At 42.7% G+C, this 20,458-nt stretch overlaps 1 long non-coding RNA gene and 1 other non-coding gene across 2 annotated transcripts in view; one reads left to right on the forward strand and one right to left on the reverse strand.

The window, feature by feature from the left end:
* The window catches only part of LOC122558420, a 430,190-nt gene extending 410,755 nt beyond the window's left edge, over positions 1-19,435 (forward strand). Inside the window, exon 4 of the long non-coding RNA XR_006314126.1 lies at positions 19,024-19,435. This is a non-coding gene — a long non-coding RNA (uncharacterized LOC122558420). The remainder of the gene's footprint in view (positions 1-19,023) is intronic.
* On the reverse strand, positions 12,481-12,599 carry LOC122558756. The gene has a single exon (XR_006314244.1). It is a non-coding gene; the product is annotated as a 5S ribosomal RNA (ribosomal RNA).
* Positions 19,436-20,458: the final 1,023 nt, after the last annotated feature.

Genomic DNA, 20,458 nt, shown 5'->3' on the forward strand with positions numbered 1-20,458 from the left:
GGGGGGGTGGGGTCATGGTCGAGTGGGCAGTAGGAAGAGGTGTCCTTGAGTTGGCGTTTGGCTTCAGGGATGTAGAGGTCAGTGCGCCAGACTACCACTGCACCCCCTTTATCCGCTAGCTTGATGGTGAGGTTGGGATTGGAGCAGAGGGATTGGAGAGCTGCGCGTTCTGAGGGTGAGAGGTTGGAGTGGGGGAGGGGGTAGACAGGTTGAGGAAGTTAATGTCCTGGCGGCAGTTGGAAATGAAGAGGTCGAGGGCAGGTAATAGGCCAGCGCGGGGTGGAGGTGGGCGAAGGGGTCCTCGGAAGGTGGGCGGGAATCCTGATTGTGAAAGTAAGCTCTGAGGAGGAGGCGGCGGAAGAATTGTTCGACGTCACGGCATGTATTAAATTCATTGATGTGGACAGAGGGGGATGAAGGTGAGTCCTTTGCTGAGGACTGATCATTCGTCCTCAATGAGGGGAAGGTCTGGAGGGATGGTAAAAACTCGGCAGGGCTGGGAGCTGGGATCTGGTGTGGGTGAGGGGGAAGTGATGTCACGTGTGATGCATGAGGAATTGTGAGGGGCGGAAGTGGTTGTGGGAGTGGCTGTGATGGGAGAGGAAGTGACATAATCAATCAGCGTGGGGGTGGCAGCTGCATCAGCAGCATGGCTAATGGCGTCTCAGTAGTTTCCGAGGCCAGGGGAATCTTCTGGAATGTTTGAGGAGTGCTGGTTATGGAGTTGGGTAGATAAAAGTTTGGTGTACTTACAGTTTTTGATGTTTGAGATGGAATTGAAATACTGTTTGTTGAGAGTATGAATTCTCCTGAGGATGTGGTACAGAGTGGGTCCTTTGCAATTCTGAGAGAGTGTGGCTCTCAGCTGAGGCAGGGATGACTGTCGAGAGGTTAGGTGCTGGCGCATTGCTGCAAGCGTGGAGCGGAGGATCTTGAAGGAGAACTGTTGCTGGTGTTTTTGAATCTGTAGTCTGTACTGTTTGTCCTGTTCGGGTCCGAACTCTGCTGGTTTAAAGGTGGTCCGTCTGAACTCTGCTGGTTTAAAGGTGGTCCGTCTGAACTCTCTGGTTTAAAGGTAGTCCGTCCGAACTCTGCTGGTTTAAACTCCCTATCTGATGCTACAGATGACTATTTAACACTTTATGATGGCTGTTGAACCCAGTTCTCATTTGTTGGAGCTGACATCACTCAGGTTATGTCTAGTTTGTAGCTAATACAACTCAGCTCTGTCATGCTCCTCCTCTTCTTCCTTATTGGGCGACTGCTCTCAGTTCCTCAGCATCTAGCTCATCGCCTTGTTGCCTGACTTAATTGTGCAGAGTACAGCACATGATGACAATGTGACATATGCTATCGAGGCTATACTGGAGGCCCCCCTTTCTCCCCCCACTCCGGTCCAAACAGTTAGGCCACATCTTCAGTTGCTGTATTATACCGTGGCCCTGCTGAATTAGGTCAGCACTGTATCTGCAGTCTGCATCAGATAGGGAGTTGTGTAATGGTGTCATCCACCATGGGTGCACTGGGTATCCTTGTTTTCCTATAACTAGCTTTATGAGGCACCATGACCCTCAAACGCAACAGCTTCTTGCCTGTGCTCCAGAATGTAGAAGTCATGGCAATGTCATGGTAGTGGGCACACCTCCAGGAAGTGGGAACGGCGATGATAGATCAACTAAACATTATGGAATGGAACACCTTCCTGTTGATGAATTCCGCAGTGTAGGGATACTGCCCTCTCAGCGCCATATGTGTGCAGTCAATGGTCCCTTGTGTCTGGGGGAGCCCAGCTATGTTCCTGAATCTCACTGCCCAGGCTGTAGCACTGACCTTGTCATGGGAAAACAAAATGAGCTGGTGTGACCTTGCACTGATAGCATTGGTCACTGTCCTGCTGTATTTGTGAGTACATGGCAGAGAGATCCCACACACTTCACCCATCATTCCTGGAAAGGAACCAGTCACGTAGACTGTGTTTTAACATAGCTGTCACCTTCACAGCTACCCTCCACTCCCAATTCCTGCAGATCTCACTCCCCATCCAGTTCCGGCACAGTTCTGTTATGATGTCTCAGGACATACGGAGCCTGCATTAATATTGTACCTTGCTCATTCACAGGAAATGGATTTGAGGGCGGCAGTCCTGTAGCCCCAGTGCATTGTGAGGAGCCTTGCAGCTGAGACATCTGCCTGAGCAGAGTATCTTTCAGCCTTTGTGCTGCTCCTGGGTTTGCTGTCAACCCTGTTCCTCTTGCATCTGCCTTCACCTTCTGAACAAGGCAACTACTTTGATCAGCATCCTACCTGTGGCTGATACATGACTGCTGCCAGCAGGGTCCTATTTTGGGAATATAAGGAACAGAACGGATTCGTAGCTCAGAGAAGAGACAGGACCGGCATAGCTTGCAGATAACAACTGCAAACACTCCTCCATAGAATGAGACAGGCACTGCCCATCAATGACAGCCATGTATAGAATACTCATGGTTCTTTGGCATAACCACTACTTGGTAGAGGTGCTTCACCAGCTAATTTCCTAACACAGAGCAGTATTTTGGGATTATTCTATTAACCTCTAAATTGCACTGATCATGCAGAAATGATAGCCTCTGCCTCACTGAGATCTCTATGTGAAATTTGTAAGGGCCAATGAAATGATGGATATTACCTGTGACCAGAACACTTTCACACTGTGTACATTTCATTTGCTCACTGAAAATGTAGCTGCACTTTTCAATTGCCTGACTTGCCCTTTCAGCATCCTATTGTCCAGCAGAAGTGGAGCCCATGCTTTTGCCTATCAAACTGACATTGACTTGTCCCTACTTGTCCCTAATGCTGCACCAAGCATTATCCAATTACAAATGAAACAAAAAGCAAACAGAAAAGAAAATCTGTGGATCCTGGAAATCTAAAACAAAAATGGAAATAGCTGAAGAAACTCTGCAGGTCTGCAGCAACAGTGGAGAGAAAGCAGAGTTGATGGTTCAGGTGCAATGGCACTTGATTAATATTTACTCTGTTTTCCCTCCTCTGATGCTGCCAGACCTGCTGAGTTTCTCCAGCTATTTCCATTTTTATTTTAGATTTCTAGTTGTGCATCTCCTCCAGTGAACAGCAAGTGATGGCAGCAAACAGTGTACACCCTTAGCACCAGGCTTGGACCGATCACCAGGGACATGGTTCCGCGTCCCCTCCCCACCCCCCGGGTTTTCATGGACCCTTTGATTCTGCTGTACCCAGACAGCCCATTTCTACCAATCCCTGCCATGTTGATAGACAACAGACAGAGCTCCATCTCCAACTTTTCACCTTGTCCCCTGAACCACAACATCGCACTTTAATAATGCCTGCTGTGTTATATACACTGCCCTAGAGAGGTCTGGTGGTCAATAGCCACCCTTCCCATTGCCTTCGAAGCCCTCCATTCTGAACTGCTTACCCTCCTAATAACTCGATCTTCCCATTGTCAATGCCCCGTTTGCTCTTCAAGATGTGTCTCCACCTTTGCCCCCAGTCTGGAATAGTCCTATCCCCAATTTCCACAGAACACCACCCACCTCCACATCTCCATTGCTTATTTCCACAAAATATGTGGGGATGGGTGAAGCAGAGGCAAAATGGAAAACAAGGGAGAAGGGTAGCAAAGGGGGAAGAGGAGAGGAAAAAGGTGATGAGAGAGTGGGGAGAGTGGGGAGTGAGAGAAAGAGAGACAATCAAGAAATAAGAAGTACAGAACAGTGAAAAAAAAATAAATGAAATAAAATTACGGAGCAGAATGAAAACAGAGGGGTCGAGATGGGATAATCATCTGAAGTTGTTGAATTCAGTGTTGAGACCGGCAGGCTGTAACGTGCCTAGTCGGAAGGTGAGATGGTGTTCCTCCAGTTTGCGTTGAGCTTCACTGGAACATTACAGCAGGCCAAGGACAGACATACACTGTCATCATCACCTCCTTATTGCTACCTTTGCTTCTGGAGCCATGACTCACCTTCTCTCAGCCTAGTATAAATACCTCCCTATTTCTCCCTTTTCTTAGCTTTGACAAAGGGTCAGGTAGACTCGAAACGTCAGCTCTTTTCTCTCCTTACAGATGCTGCCAGACCTGCTGAGATTTTCCAGCATTTTCTCTTCTGGTTTCAGATTCCAGCATCTGCTGTAACTTGCTTTTATCCTGATATAGCATACAGTTGGACGGAGCACAAGCAGCCTGGACGGAGCACAAGCAGCAGTATGTGATAAACATCGAACAATACAGCAGTACTGAGAGTCCTTAGGCTAATGTTCTAAATGGCATAGTACAGCAAGGCAAGACAAGCAAAGAAAGGCTAGGATGTTGTAAGCATGCAGATAGGCACTGACTGAGTGAGTGGCAAGAAAGCAAGTAAAATGTCCTGCGATGCAGCCTGGCCCAGTCTATAAGCTGGCTGCCTCTTCCTGTGCACAAATGTCCTGATCGCTTCATCCCAGTGCTCACTGTTGGTGTGCTCCAAGTGTAGCTTCAAAGTGCTGAAGTGTCCTTCAAGTGGATCAAAGAGGTGCCATGATTGCAGCGTTCAAAACTGAGGAGTGCATGTGGCTGGTACTCATGCTTCATGCCCAGAGACTCTGTTGCCAGGTGTACAAGATGGCAGTCCACAGAAGCAAGCTGGAGTGACCAGATACCCACTTGGACTTGAATGTTGGGAATTGTCATCATCTAGTTTCCTCACAGGATAGAAAGTTGCAAATATCTGAGATGAGATTTCATGTTCATGAGGCCGTTAACAAACAGTACTTGCTGTTAATAGACAACTCACTGCTACCTAGTGAGAATCACATCTCAGCACCTAAAACTGAGTTAGAAAATGCAACAAGTTGCTCTCGACATTAAGGCAGGCCTCATTTGCGTTCTCATAGGATTGTCCTGCAATCAGTGAAGATCGACAACTGCACCTCCTCCATGATAGCCCTCAACACTGGCGCCCCATAAGGATGCATACAGCCCCTACTGTATTCCCTGTACACCCACGGCAGTGTGGTGAAATTCCAAATGAACATGATCTATAAGTTTGCTGACAACACCGCATGGCAGGATGGATATCAAACAATGATGATTCAGAATGCAGGAAGAAAACCAGTGTTTGGTGCAATGATCACAATCTCTCTCTTAATGTTGGCTAAACAAAAGGACTGATCATTGACTTCAGGAAGAAAGGAGGAGAACCCGTCCTCATCTACACTAACGAAGCTGAGGTAGAGATGGTCGAGAGTGTCAAGTTCCCAGGAGTGACAATAACTGAGAATCTGTCGTGGACCTCCCATGTAGATACGACTGTCAATAAGACACAACAACACCTCTTTTTTCTCGGGCGGCTCTGGAAATTCAGCACGTCCATAAGGCCCCTCACCAACTTTTACAGATGCACCGTGGAAAGCATTCTATTTGGGTGCATAACAACCTGTATGACAATTGTTCCGTCCAGGACAGTAAGAAACAAATAGAAAGTTGTATGCACAGCCCAGAGCATCACGGAAGCCAACCTTTCATCCATGGACTCCATTTACATTTCTTGTTGATGCAGAAAGGCTGCCAACATCATCAAAGCCCCTCTCCTTTTCTTCCAACCTATCCTGTCAGGCAGACTATAAAAAGCTTGAAGACATGCACCAAGTTCAAGAACCACTTCTTCCCTGTTGATTAGACTGCTGAATGGACCTCTCTAACTTCAAATAATGTTGATCCTGCTTTGTGCACCTTGTGTGCAGCCTAAGCTATACGTCTCACTCTGTCGAAGTACCCTATGGTTTGTTTGTCCTTGCTTGTTATGATCTACCTGCACAGCTTGCAAAACAAGGCTTTTTACTGTACGTAGAAACATGCAACTACAATAAATCAACTCAAATCACATCTTACCATAGCTCACATCATTCAGCATCCCCAATAAATTTCTGCTTGCAATATTTATGGATCAAAAGGAATGTCCTAAGTCAAATTATGTGACAATCTGTTACTTTGAAAAGGCATCACATCTATATTGTAGAATAAAATAAATGTGCAGACAACGTAAATTTCTGAACTACAACTTTGGTGAGGTTAGGAAAGAGAGAGACAAGGGGTAGAAGTAACCCAAAATGACAATCCAATGGCCAAAATGTATTGCATGGAGAAAAACAACAGAATATTACAAGCAGCAAGGTGGGGTTGGAGATGTGCAAGGGAAGGGTTTGCTGAAGCAGTCTGCATGGCTGTAAGGCTGACCACTCAATTATCTACTTATTTATGGTAATTAGAGAATATCAGATGGATTTCGCTATGGGTGTGCACTTCTCTCTATCCTACTTCCAAGTATTGAGTAGTCTCAAGTACAGGAATAAAGAAACCCACACTGTACAGCCCACTCAACCAAGTGGAGGCAACTAACTGACACCAATAGACAATAGGTGCAGGAGTAGGCCATTCTGCCCTTTGAGCCAGCACCATGTTGGACTTTGGCTCAATCTACAAACTTACTTTCTTCTATGTGTGAGCCAAGTCCTGCGTGTTTGGCCTCCACAGCCTTCTGGGTGAAGAGGTTTCTCCTCAACTCTGTTCTAAGTGGCCTACCCCTTATTTTTAAACTGTGTCCTCTGGTTCGGGACCCACCCATCACCGGAAGCATGCTTCCTGCCTCCAGAGTGTCCAATCCTTTAATAATCTTATACGTCTCAATCAGATCCCCTTTCAGCCTTCTAAACTCTCTGCAGTCGAACAGAATTAAAGTTACAGGACATCAATCTAGCTTTGACCAGCTGTGTTCAAGAGGTAACAGTCCCAACAGCGCTGGAAACATTTCGCTGTTCAATTATCTATTTCATAATCCAAGTTCACCTTTATTACAATCAGTAATAATTTAATGTTGACCAATTTAATTTCCTCCCATTCTGACTATATTTCCTTTTGCCCAGAAGGCAGTGATTTGCGGTGCTAAGAATGCAAAGTGCCCTCTAGTATCTTACTAGATGCTATGCTTTATGGTCGGTTCTGGGTGACCATATGAACACATAAATTAGGCCACTTTGAGCATGCTCCAAAATTTAAAATCATAGCTGATCTGATTGTGCTCCTTACTTTATTGCTTGGCCCCCTATCCTGTGACTCCCTTGTCAATCAACCAGCCATTGAACCCAACCTTAATTTCCATCCAATCAGTCCAGAAGCAAGGAATAAAAATGGCCATTCAAAATATCAGCACTACCATCTCAATTAAACCAGAACCATCAATGAGATCAACTTCACAAACATCATCTCATCTTTCAATTAAGCAATTTGCAACATTGTTTATATTTTGAAATTGTTGAATTCAATGTAAGCACTTTGTTTTCTTTTCTTTGTTTCAGTTTATTTCTCACAAACAGCAGCACATCAACTCTGGGTATATCTTTTGCTTTGTTGTTTCCTTTCATGTCCCATCACCATTCCACTTGGCTGTGGAGGAGTAACTTTTGTCAATCAATCTCTCCAGTCTTCTGAATCTCACAGGCGTTTTGGCCTTGTTCCATCCAACTCTCACTCAAGTCTTTTACATGAATAACTATTCCCAGTTTTAATGAGAATTTGAATAACTAATGAAAGACTCTGTTCCATTCTCACAGTTTCTCTGTCTCCATTGCGTCTGTTCTGACAACTTTGACAAGGGAGACTCCGAGAGGTCAACCTTCTGCCGTAACCAAGGATTTGCCAGCACTGTGGTTGACAGAGCCCTTCGCCCAGTCTGACCCATCTCCCGCACTTCAACTCTCACCCACTGTCTCCCCTCCCACAACAGTGATACCATTCCTCCTTATCCTCACCTATCATCCCACCAACAGCAACATACAAAGGATCATTAGCTGCCATTCTGACACCTCCAGCGGGATGCCACCATCAGACACATATCCCCCTCCCCTCCCTTGTCAGCATTCCGCAAGGACCGTTCTCTTGGACACCCTGGTCCACTGCTTCTTCACTCCCAACAAGTCCCTACAGCCCCTCGCACCTTCCCCTGCAACAGCAGAAAGTGTAACTCCTGCCCGTTTCCCTCCTCCATATCCAAAGGTCCAAAACACACCTTCCAGGCGAAGCAGCACATTACCTGCACTTCACTCAATCCCGTCTCTTGCTTTCATTGCTCAGAATGTGGTCTCCAGTACATTGGGGAAATGAAGCATAGACTGGGTGACCACTTCATAGAACATCTATGTTCTGCCCACAGAAAAGACCCTGAGCTTCCAATTGTCTGCCATTTTAACACACCACCCTGTTCCCTGGCCAATATTTCTGTTTTAGGCTTGCTGCATTGCTCCAGCAAAACTCAGTGCAAGCTGGAAGAACAGCACCTCATTTTTCCCTTGGGAACTCTACAGCTATCTGGACTCAATATTGAATTCAGTTTTGGACTGAAGCACCTTCCCGATGCTTTCCTGCACCCCCATGCACCAGGCCTTGTTATCACATGGTCAGCTATTACACACAACCCATTGTTAGCCGCTAAGTCCCTATTAGCAGCTATTCATTCTCCTACACTGACTGTTATCCACTCCTTTGTATGTTCAACCATTCTTCTCTCTCTTTAGGCTTTATATCCACCCGTTATTGACTTCTTACCCCACCCTATCAACTGCATATAAAAAAAACTTTTTCCAAGCTACCATGAGTTCTGAGGAAGGGTCACGTGACCCAAAACATTGACTCTGATTTCTCTCCACAGATGCTGCCAGACCTGCTGAGTTTTACCAGCAGTTTCTGTTTCTCTTTCTGATTTTCAGTATCTGCAGTTCTTTTGGCTTTTTTTATTTTGCAATGCAAATTTGCCACCCTAAAGTGTTATATCAATTTCTTTTTCCACAGATGCTGCCAGACCTGCTGGGTTTCACCAGCATTTTGTTTTTCTGTCAGATTTCCAGCATTCACAGTATTCTACTTTTTTTTATTAGCATTGAATTTGCCTTTGATACTGCCAATTTTGAATTATGTAATTGCTCTTAGGATAACAAATATATTTCCTTTTTAAACAAACATGTAGAATATCTATGTCTGTAAGGTGGCAGTTTAATGTTTGGCCATGACGTTAAATAAGGTTTGGTTAAGCTTGCCCAATGAAGAAGCAGGCAAACTTTATGCTGCTGGCTCAGTTGTGTGATTTCAGTGTGAGCCAGTGCTAAGTGCTTTGTTAAGTGGCTACAGGCTTGAGTATGGGGTGCAAAATTATGAGAGGCTCGCTAGGCCGCTCTCCTTAAAAAGCAAAGGTACATTCTCAATGCAACCACTGCTGAAGCTGTTCTATAAGTGCTACAGGATCCTGGACCAACCTTGCAATGGGGTCACAGATCTGCATATCACTGAGTACACATGCCACAGCGTGGGTGGAGTTGGAAAATTCTCAAAGAAGAATAAAACCTTACTAGATACTCGAAACTGGAAGATTCAGTTCCACACACAAAGAAGATAGGTTATATACACCTAATGTAACTCAAAAATTAGAGCCTGGCATATACATTACGATTATGTATTGCAGTATTTAATGTTAATATGTGATAAATTTGAAGTTTAAACCTGAATGCAATGCTTGACTTAACTTCTCCTCGGCCAATCTGCCTCTTCCCACCTCGGGCAACTGTCTGTGTGGAGTTTGCACGTTGTGTCTGCATGGGTTTCCTCCAGGTGCTCCAGTTTCCTCCCACAATCCATGGTGAATTGGCCATGCTAAATTGCCCATAGTGTTAGGTGTAGGGGAATGGGTCTGGGTGGGTAGCTCTTCGGAGGGTCGGTGTGGATTTGTTGGGCTGAAGGGCCTGTTTCCACACTGTAGGGAATCTAATCTAATCTAAAGACCAAACTCTCTGTGTGCATCAAACCACATGATGAAAGAGAAATGGTTAAAGGAGATTGTATACAGGAAGAGCATTGAATAATAGTGCAACTGAACAAAGAACAAAGAATAAAGAAAGTTTACAGCCCTGGAACAGGCCCTGCTGCCCTCTAAGCCTGAAGAGAGATAGCATACTGTATTGTTCTCTAATGTAGGGCTGTAGTGCTGTTGCAGGAAGACACTCTCCATACAGACATTGCAAAGACAGAGGAACCAGATAACCATCATGGTCAATGCCAGCACTTTAGTCCATAATGTGATTTTGCCTCCGGCTACATATTTTGCCTGATGTGGCAATGCTGCTGTTATCTCCTGTTGCATTAGAAACTAAACGTGGCTATCATAATATAGAAGAATCCAACAGACATTTATTACAGCTAACTATTAAACACAAATATTAGAATATTAGAGAGCAAACATTGAGTAACATGCTTCCAGTAATGTGGTATGCTTAAAGTAATCCTGGAGTAAGATGGATATTGAGATCCTTATACCCTCAGGTCACATACTGTGATACAATGATGACAGCATGCAGAGAACTCATTAAGGTATCCTTACATCCTGACCATTAGATAGAACATAACAGCATTGAAGATGTCGATGCAGTGCTTCAAGAAGTTTAATAGTCTCACACAAATGGTCAAGATCAGTGAATGCATTTTCAAATACTATATTCCTCAAGCTGAAGCATTATTTTTGGCTTAATGCATCACACCTTTTTTTACTCAGTTATCAATCATCACATCTCTGCAAAGGTTATGAGCCCTGACAATATTTGAGCAATAATACTGAACGCTTGAGCTTCAGCACTAGCCACACACCCAGCCAAGTGTCCATGCAGCCACATACTGAAATCTGCTCAACGGGAAAGTTGCTTAGAAATATCCTTCCCATAAAAAGAAAGACAAATTCATCTGGCCAATTAATACCCCTCAGCCGACTCTTGATCTTCAGCAAAGCAATGAAGAATGTTGTTAATTGAGTTATCAAATGGCATTTACACAACAATAATCTGCTCACTCACGCTCAGTTTGGGTTCTGGCAGAGTCACTTGAATCCTGATGTCATTACAGTCTTGACACAAATACCAAAGAGCTGAACTCCAGAGGGAAAGTGAGAATGACTGTTCTTGACATCAATGTAACAGTTAACCTGCATGACATTAAGAAGCCCTGGTGAAATTGATGTCGCCATCTAATCTAATAGCCTGTATCTCAGTATTCTCCTTGACCACATTGTCTTTTTCTAGTGTGAATATTGACAAGAAGTATTCATTTAGTGCTTCCCCTCCCTGCTCTCACTCCACGCACAACTTCCCACTACTATGCTTGTTTGGCCCTAATCTAACTCTAGTCATTCTTTTATTCCTGATATAACTATAGAAACCCTTAGGGTTTTCCTTGATGCTATCCACCATGATGAGAAAGTGAGGTCTGCAGATGCTGGAGATCAGAGCTGAAAACGTGTTGCTGGAAAAGCGCAGCAGGTCAGGCAGCATCCAGGGAACAGGAGAATCGACGTTTGGGGCATAAGCCCTTCGTCAGGAAGGGCTTCCTGAAGAAGGGCTTATGCCCGAAACGTCGATTCTCCTGTCCCCTGGATGCTGCCTGACCTGCTGCGCTTTTCCAGCAACACATTTTCAACTATCCACCATGATGTCTCATGTCCCCTCCTGCTTTTCTTAGCTCTCTCTTTAGGTCTTTCCTGGCTAACCTGCAACTCTAGTACTTGAACTATAGTATTCTCAGTCAATATTTGTAAAGTTAAAGTCCACCATAACAACTACTCTGCCACTCTCGCTCCAATTGAGGATCATCTTTGCTATCCTATCCTTAAGAAAGAGACTTTGTGGAGTGCCTCTGAGATGGATTCTTAGAACAGCAGATGCTGGAGCCTACCAGGGAGAAGACGATTCTGGATCTGGTATTGTGCAACGAACCAGAATTGATCAGGGACCTCGAAGTGAAGGAGCCATTGGGAAGTAGTGACCATAATACAATAAGCTTCAATCTGCAATTTGAGAGGGAGAGGGTACAAACGGAAGTGACAATATTTCTGTTGAATAAAGGGAACTATGGAGCTATGAGGGAGGAGCGGCCAAAGTTCAATGGTGCAATACCTTAGCAGGGATGACAGTGGAGGAACAATGGCGGATATTTCTGTGTACAATGCAGAAGATGCAGGATCAGTTCATTCCAAAAAGGAAGAAAGATACTAGGAGGAGGCATGGGATGCTATGGCTGATGAGGGAAGTTAAGAAAAATATAAAGTTAAAAAGAAAAAGTATAATATAGCAAAGGTAAGTGGGAAAACGGAGGACTGGGAAGCTTTTAAAGAACAACAGAGGATTACTAAGAAGGAAATACGCAGAGAAAAAATGAGGTACGAAGATAAACTGGCCAAAAATATAAAGGAGGATAGTAAAAGCTTTTTTAGGTATGTGAAAGGCAAAAAAATGAAGACTAAAACTGGGCCCTTGAAGACAGAAACAGGGGAATATATTACGGGGAACAAAGAAATGACAGAAGAATTGAATTGTTACTTCAGATCTGTGTTCACTGGGGAAGACACAAGCAATCTCCCTGATTGAGCAGCCACTGCTGGCGGAAAAAGCCTACTGCACCTGGTATTCCCAGGCGGTCTCCCATCCAAGTACTAACCAGGCCTGAGTCTGCTTAGCTTCCGAGATCAGACGAGATCTGGCGTTTTCAGACTAGTATGGCCGTAGGCGCTGGCCCTTGCCTTTTCTCCCTACTTCAAGGCGTGCTGGCCAGCCACATTTTCTTTCTTGCTCTTTCTCTTTATCCCCTTTGGCTTTTTTTTCTCTTTTCTCTTTGCTCTTCCTCCTCCGTGCGTGCTTCCCTCCCTCCGTCCCTCCAGCTGCCTTTCAGCCAGCCCTTGGCCGCCAGGCTCCTGTAGTCTCCCACATCCCCACACAGGCGAACTGCAAGCCCTCCCCCTGCTTCATAGGGCCGCAGCCTGCATTCTCTCATCCTTCCACACTCCTCCCCCCCTCCATTTCGGAATGCCGGGCACTGACCAGTGGGGTACCGCACGGATCAGTACTGGGACCGCAGCTTTTTACAATCTATCTTCAGGATATACAAGATGGTATTAGCAATAACATTCGCAAATTTCATCAGCTGGGTGGCAGGGTGAAATGTGATGAGGATGTTAGGAGATTACAGGGTGACCTGGACAAGTTAGGTGAGTGCTCAGATGCATGGCAGATGCACTTTCACGTGGATAAATGGATCCTTATCCACTTTGGTGGCAAGAACAGGAAGGCAGATTACCACCTAAGTGGAATCAATTTAGGTAAAGGGGCAGTACAGAGAGATCTGGGGGTTCTTGTACACCACTCAATGAAGGTAAGCATGCAGGTACAGCAGGTAGTGAAGAAGGCTAATAGCATGCTGGCCTTCATAACAAGAGGGATTGAGTATAGAAGCAAAGAGGTCCTTCTGCAGCTGTACAGGGCCCTGGTGGGACCACACCTGGAGTACTGTGTGCAGTTCTGGTCTCCAAATTTGAGGAGAGACATTCTGGCTATTGAGGGAGTGCTGGTAGGTTTACTAGGTCAATTCCTGGAATGGCGGGATTACCTTACACTGAAAGACTGGAGCGACTGGGCTTGTGTACCCTTGAGTTTAGAAGACTGAGAGGGGATCTGGTTGAGACATATAAGATGATCAAAGGATTGGACACTCTGGCGGCAGGAAACATGTTTCTGCTGATGGGTGAGTGCCGAACCAGAGGACACAGCTTAAAAATACGGGGTAGACCATTTAGGACAGAGATGAGGAGAAACTTCTTCACCCAGAGAGTGGTGGCTGTGTGGAATGCTCTGCCCCAGAGGGCAGTGGAGGCCCAGTCTCTGGATTCATTTAAGAAAGAGTTGGATAGAGCTCTCAAGGATAGTGGAGTCAAGGCTTATGGAGATAAGGCAGGAACAGGATACTGATTAAGGATGATCAGCCATGATCATATTGAATGGTGGTGCAGGCCCAAAGGGCAGAATGACCTACTCCTGCATCTATTGTCTATTACATTTCTGGAACTATTTAGAGGCCTATAGAAAACTCCCAATGGGGTAACCTCTCCTTTTGTGTTTCTAATCTCAGCCCATCCTACCTCAGTAGAGGAGTACTTACTGTAGGAAATTTTAAACATAGTGTGTTAGGTACACCACCATCTTCTGATGCTTCATCAACTCTTCATAACATCAGAGGTGAGGAGGTTTGTTGCTGATTGCACATTATTCAGTAACAATCACTATTGTTCAGATACTGAAATAGTCTGTGTCCAGAAGGAGCTTGACCTGGACAAAATTCAACCATGGGCTGATGAGTAGCAAGCAATATTCATGCCACATAAGTACAATTGACTAGAAAATAAACTGGACTGCACATCACAGTACTGTGGCTACAACAGCAGATTAGAAGTGAGTAACTTGCATCCTAAAACTTGTTCACCATCGATAACACACATGTCAGGAATGATAGAATACCCTCTACTTGCCTAGATAAATGTGGTTCCAAATACATTTGTGAACCTCAACACCACCTAGGACAAAGCAGCAAGGTTGATCAGTATCCCATTCACTATATTAAATATTCATACTGTGTACCATTGATGCAGTGTGTACCATCTACAAGATGTGGTGTAGCATTTCATCAAGGTTCCTTTGACAATGTTTTTCAACCTGTACTGTTGAGAAAGACAAGGTCATCAGATGTAATGCGAACTTCACTACCTGGAAGTTCCTCTCCAAGCGACATACCCACCTTCACATTAATTCTGGATGTTAGAATATAATTTTATAGATTTTACTTTTCTAACTTTGTAAAGTGAAGTTTATTATTGCTTGATCAATACCATGAAATATTGTTCTTTATACTCACAGGAAATACCTGGGTTCTCACACACTTTGCCATCTTTTAAGAAAAGGGTTTACAGTCTTTGGGTAGATTGCAATATAAATTTGATCTGGTCTGGGATCATGTGTGGCTCTGGAAAAAAAACACAGCAGGTCAGACTGAGTCTGAGGAACAGGAGAGTCGACGTTTCAGGCAGGACACTTTATCAATCTTGATGAAAGATGCTGCCCAAAACAGCAACCCTTCTGCTCCTCGGATGCTGCCTGACCTACTGAGCTTTTTCCAGTGCCAAACTTTATCAACTTTGACTGTCCAGCATCTGCAGTTGTCACTATCCCCTGATCTGGGATCATAACAGACTCATATTTGAACTTTGGTTACACAAATAGGATTAAACATTTTGTGGCTACTGAAATTAGGTTGTGCCTTTGATTTAAGGAGGCCCAGAATAAAGGTTAGCTAGGATTGTTTGCATACTACTCACTGAACTGTCACAAAAAAAGCCCCAAAAAAACATCCAAAGCAACTTGCTGACACTGAATACAGATTAAATTTGGAGAACTTGTTTTCATTACAGACTTTTCCAATAAAAAGACGCAGGTCAGGAAAATAATTTAATTTTGGCACCAAATTTTGACCTCTCAGAGGCTTCAAGGCAGCAGTTGTTTGTACTTTAAACATCTTAAGCTGATATTATAACAAACAAGGCTTTGTCTGGCTTTGAAATTTGGACAAAAATCCATTAAAACTGCTGCCAATAACGACACTGCCTTTATGAAAATATTAGGTGACTCATGTAGAATATATTCATGGTTTGTTTGACTCCTGCTGGGCTATGTTGTCTAATTATGCAGCATGCCACTTAAGAAGTAAAACAGAAAATTATTAAGAACACTATTTCAGCATTATGATAACTGCTGTGCGACCAGAATCATGACTCCTCACTTATGGCAACCAACTTGAAAAGAATGCAGAGCTGATCTGAAAGGATTCACCAAAATATGTGTGGTGGAAATTTAATCGCTTCAGATGCTTGCAAACATAATGGTGACCAATAATTACTGCTCCCCATAGGGATTAGCTCAGCAAGAGACCAGTGAGTCATTGTAAATGACAAATTATAAACCTTTCAATTACCTGTTACAATCCTAGTTTTATAAAATGGTTTTCTACATAACGGATTCTTATCAACTATAAACTTTTAAATTTCTAATGTGATTTTACATTATCGATTTGCCTTTTCTCATAATATCAACTTAAGTTTGTCAATCCTTGGTGAATCATCAGACGTTTTGTAGATGATTAAATAACAAATAGATACAGTTTTTCTGAATTCTGGTACTGGGCTGGCAAAAGTGCATTTGTTGACCCTCATCAACAGTTCGGCGATGCTCATGTCTTATTGCTATATAACCTTGTCACTTCCAATCACTCAGTCATACATTTCTGAAGTCACAATGTATCTGGCACCATGTTAGTTTTTTTATGAATGACAATGCAAATGAACATGAAAATCATGTTTAGTTTTCTGGTTTGAAGCAGTTGAGAGCCAAGTGTTTCACATATAGATAAATGAATAATAAATATGACTTAGAAATAAGAGACTATATCAAAAGTAGTCTGAACTACAAATTGAGAATTCACATATTTAGACAATCCTTTTAACATAGATTCTGAAACCCAAGTATTTTGTAACATTCAAAAACACTTAAGATTGTCCTCGACTACACTCAAAAATGTATGCATTCTGGAGTCATAAGGCAAGAAGTTATTGGATCAATTACAATTACATCAAAAACAGTGGGAGCAATTTACATAGGTTTTAGAATTTCAGCAGAAACCTAACGTTATACTGTCAGTGACTTGTTACTGTCTATGATATACACAATGAACAACTACACTGTTATTTTGCTTAATTTGCATTTGTTGAATTTTTCTGTCATGTATCAAGTATGATGATCAAGATGGAAAAGGGCAGTGCAGGTGAACTGAGAAAGACTCTACAAGGTATATGTCATTAGCTGACTGGTTTGATATTATTTCAAGGCTTTTTCCAACAGTGCATTATCAGGAAATAAATAATAGATTATGTGATGCATTTGGTCTGACACTTCTTTCTATGCAGTTCATCAGATCTCTCAATCATCACAATTTCATGACAGTGCTACACTATTGAGAAAATTAGGACAAGATGCATAGTGAGTGTTACTCCTATCTGAATTTCAGGTCTTTATCATAAATTGCTCTGTATTCAAACTTACATTCTGCATCTTATTCATGAAGAAAGATCTACTGCCAGACACATCCACTGTGTGTGATTGTACCTGAGCTTCAACATGCACAAAAGCCACATTCTTACACCAAGGTTTAAGACTAAGTGCCTCCCATAAGAGTAATGGCTTGAGACGAACAGAATTCTATATTCCAGGTATCCTCATTTCATTTTCATTCAAATGGAAATATTAATTACCTTGACAAGGAGCCTTATGTATCTGCAGCCTCAGCAATTACACCTATGTTTCAATTACATTTGAATCGGCCTAGCATCAGCATCATGCCTTGAACAATACTTTCACTGAATTCAGTTCTTTTTTTCCACGTTTGAACCAAGGTTGTAATGAGGTCAGGAATTAAGTGGCTCTGGCGAAACACAAACTGGGCATCACTGAGCAGGTTATTGCTGAGCAGGTGCTACTTGATAGCACTTTTGATGACACCTACCATCACTTTACTGATTAAGGGTAGACTGATGAGGTTGTAATTCGCTGGGTTGGACTTGTCTTACTTTTGTGTATAGGACAAATCTGGGCAATTTTCCACGTTGGTGGGTAGTTGTCAGTGTAGTAGTTGTGCTGAAAGAGCTTGGCTACTGGTGAGGCACATTCAGGGACACAAGTCTTCAGTACTATTGCCAGAATGTTTTCGGGGTCCATAGCCTTTGCAGTATCCTATGCCTTCAACCATTTCTTGATATCACATGGAGTGAGGAGAATTGTCTGAACGCTGGCTTCTGAGATGTTGGGGACCCCTGGACAAGGTTGAGATGGATCATTCCATCAGTACTTCTGACTGAAGATTGTTAACTGTTAACTTTTTTTTGTCTCCTTCCCTTTCTGAATTAGGATATATAAAGTGAAAAGTAACACAACACCAACAGGTTTATTTGTGCTTTCAGAGCGCTGCTCCTTGAATTAGGGTGTCAATCTATTTTCACAGATTCTGGAAAAGATTATAAGGATTCCTAGAAGATTACTAACCATGAATTAGCTATCTTTGTAGCTACATCCTTTAAAATCATATGATGCAACCCACTAGATCAAACCAAATTATTAGCCCCATTAATTTCCCTAGTTCTTTTTCTCTTTTGATTGTTATTGTGTTTATTTCCTCCTCTAGCTTCCTGATTATTTAATATTATCGGAATTCTATTAAACAATTCTACTGGGTCATCTGCCTCAAAAAATGAAGCAAAATATTTAATACACTCCTTCGCCATTTCCTGCATCCTTGTTAGAATTTTTGCTAACTGATTCTCCAGAAGGAGACAAGTGGTATGTTGGCCTTCATAGAGAGGATTCAAGTACAGGAGCAGGGATATCTTACTGCAAATGTACAAGGCCTTGATGAGACTGCACCTGGGTATTATGTGTAGTTTCGGTCTCCTTATCCAGGAAAGGAGATGGAGACCTGCAGCAAAAATTTAGCAGACTAATTGCTGGAATGTCAGGGCTGATGTATGAAGAGAACTTGGGTTGCTTTGGATTATATTTACTGGAGTTCAAAAGAATGAGGTGGGGTGAGGGTGTTGGGGATCTCATAGAAACATACAAAATTCTAACAGGACGGACAAGATAAATGCAGGAAGGATATTCCTGATAACCAGAGCAGGTGAGGGATGAGGACAGAACTAAAGGACACAGACAAAGGGTTGGCCTTTTAAGACTGAGATGAGGAGAACTGTCTTCACCCAGAGAGTGTTGCACTTTTGGAACTCTGCCACAGACAGCAGTTGAGACCAAAACATTGAATGTTTTCAAGAAAGAGATAGATATGGCTCTTAAAGCTAAAGAGATCAAAGAGTGTAGGGAGAAAGAGAGGACCAAACGGTCCAGGCATCTTCACCCCTTTCCTGATATAGTTTAATATCTGCAGCTTCGGCTCCTGCCCCTGAACTCAAATATGAAGCTTTTTCCATATTTTCCATACTGTCTAGTGAGTAGGTATTAAGTTTCCTGTAAGTCTCTAGTAGGCCTCACATGCTTCCATTTTTCCAGGTCTCTGGGAACAGATTCGATTCCTGCTCCTTCTCTTCAAGAATTGCAAGCAAACTTTTAATGCCGTGATAGAGGCCCCATCAGCGTCCCACCAGCGAAAGCACTGTTAATTCTGAACAGAAGCCGAAATCACTTAAAACAACCGGCAGCATGAAGTTGGCATGTTGCCTGACTGCAGTCAACGAGCACTGGATAATCGCTCAGCCCAATCTCCAAGCCCATTTTTGGGGCTGATCAAAATTAACCTCAGTAATATTTGTCATGGCTTCTTCTTTGTTACTCTTAACCCTTCTGCAACTGCTGACAATGGACTTCTTCATCACTCTACATAATTGTTTTCACTACTGTAACAATAAAATTTGATTATCACATTTGTACTTCTGGCTAAACAGGACTCAGCCTGTCATGCTGAATGAAAACATTGAGAGCTATAAAAATAGGAGCTACAGCTGCATACTGCAAAGGCAGCTGGGAAGAACACACTGGTTTCAAATCAACCTCTGGTTATATCATTCCCATCATTAAAATCTTAATGCAAGTCTGAAGTAATTTTAAAAGCATTCCCATTTTCAGCACTTATCATGCTTTCAATGTTATTTTTAATTCCATGTAAGGTTGCAAGTATAAAAAGATCATGGATAATGTTACTAAAGTGGCAACTCAAAAGTAAAAATATGGTAATGAAGAATAAGATAGCAAGTATAAATGGCAATTTTAATCAAAGAAACCATCAGAAACTCTAGAATTGTCTTTTATACATGGCTCAATGAAATGATGATGCACATTAATAAACTTTGTCAGAAAGATACCAGAAATGTTGCTCTAAATGTAGGTCCCTTTGAAATTATGTTCCTGCACAGCCAATTATCCCAGGTTTCGACTTTGGTATTAAAATAAAGCCCAGATAGATGTTTGGGCTTATAATAAAAGCAGTGACCCCAGTAAAGTTCTTAACCAGTACACTGTATGACACTTATGTTCCCAACCAAACAAAAAAAGGGGATAACTAAGATTGCAGATTAAATCAATTCATCGCGGCCATGCAGATTTGAATCAGGTAAACTTGAAAACTATTCTACATATTAAATGTAATCTTAAAAATGGGTTAAAGGTAATTGATAAAGTTTTGTTTGAATATATTTCAAAACAGCATTTCAAATCATCACTTTTAATTGTTTGCTGAGCACAATACTTATTAAAAAGTAGTCAGTTTAGTTTCATCAGTGGACTATGTGAATCCACGAAAGAGAAAAGGGATCCAAATTATCAGATAATAAGCTACTTTTTAAAAAGTGAAATTTATTCACCTAAAAATCAGAGCACTCCAATTTTAGTACTACCCCATGGCTGGAAAACTAATTACGTCAAAAGAGTACTTGTGACTTACTCTTAACCCCACTGCAAATTCGGTTGGATTGGGAAGTGAACTTCATGC

The sequence above is a fragment of the Chiloscyllium plagiosum genome, chromosome 17 (genome assembly GCF_004010195.1).
Source record: "Chiloscyllium plagiosum isolate BGI_BamShark_2017 chromosome 17, ASM401019v2, whole genome shotgun sequence".
NCBI classification, from domain to species: domain Eukaryota; kingdom Metazoa; phylum Chordata; class Chondrichthyes; order Orectolobiformes; family Hemiscylliidae; genus Chiloscyllium; species Chiloscyllium plagiosum.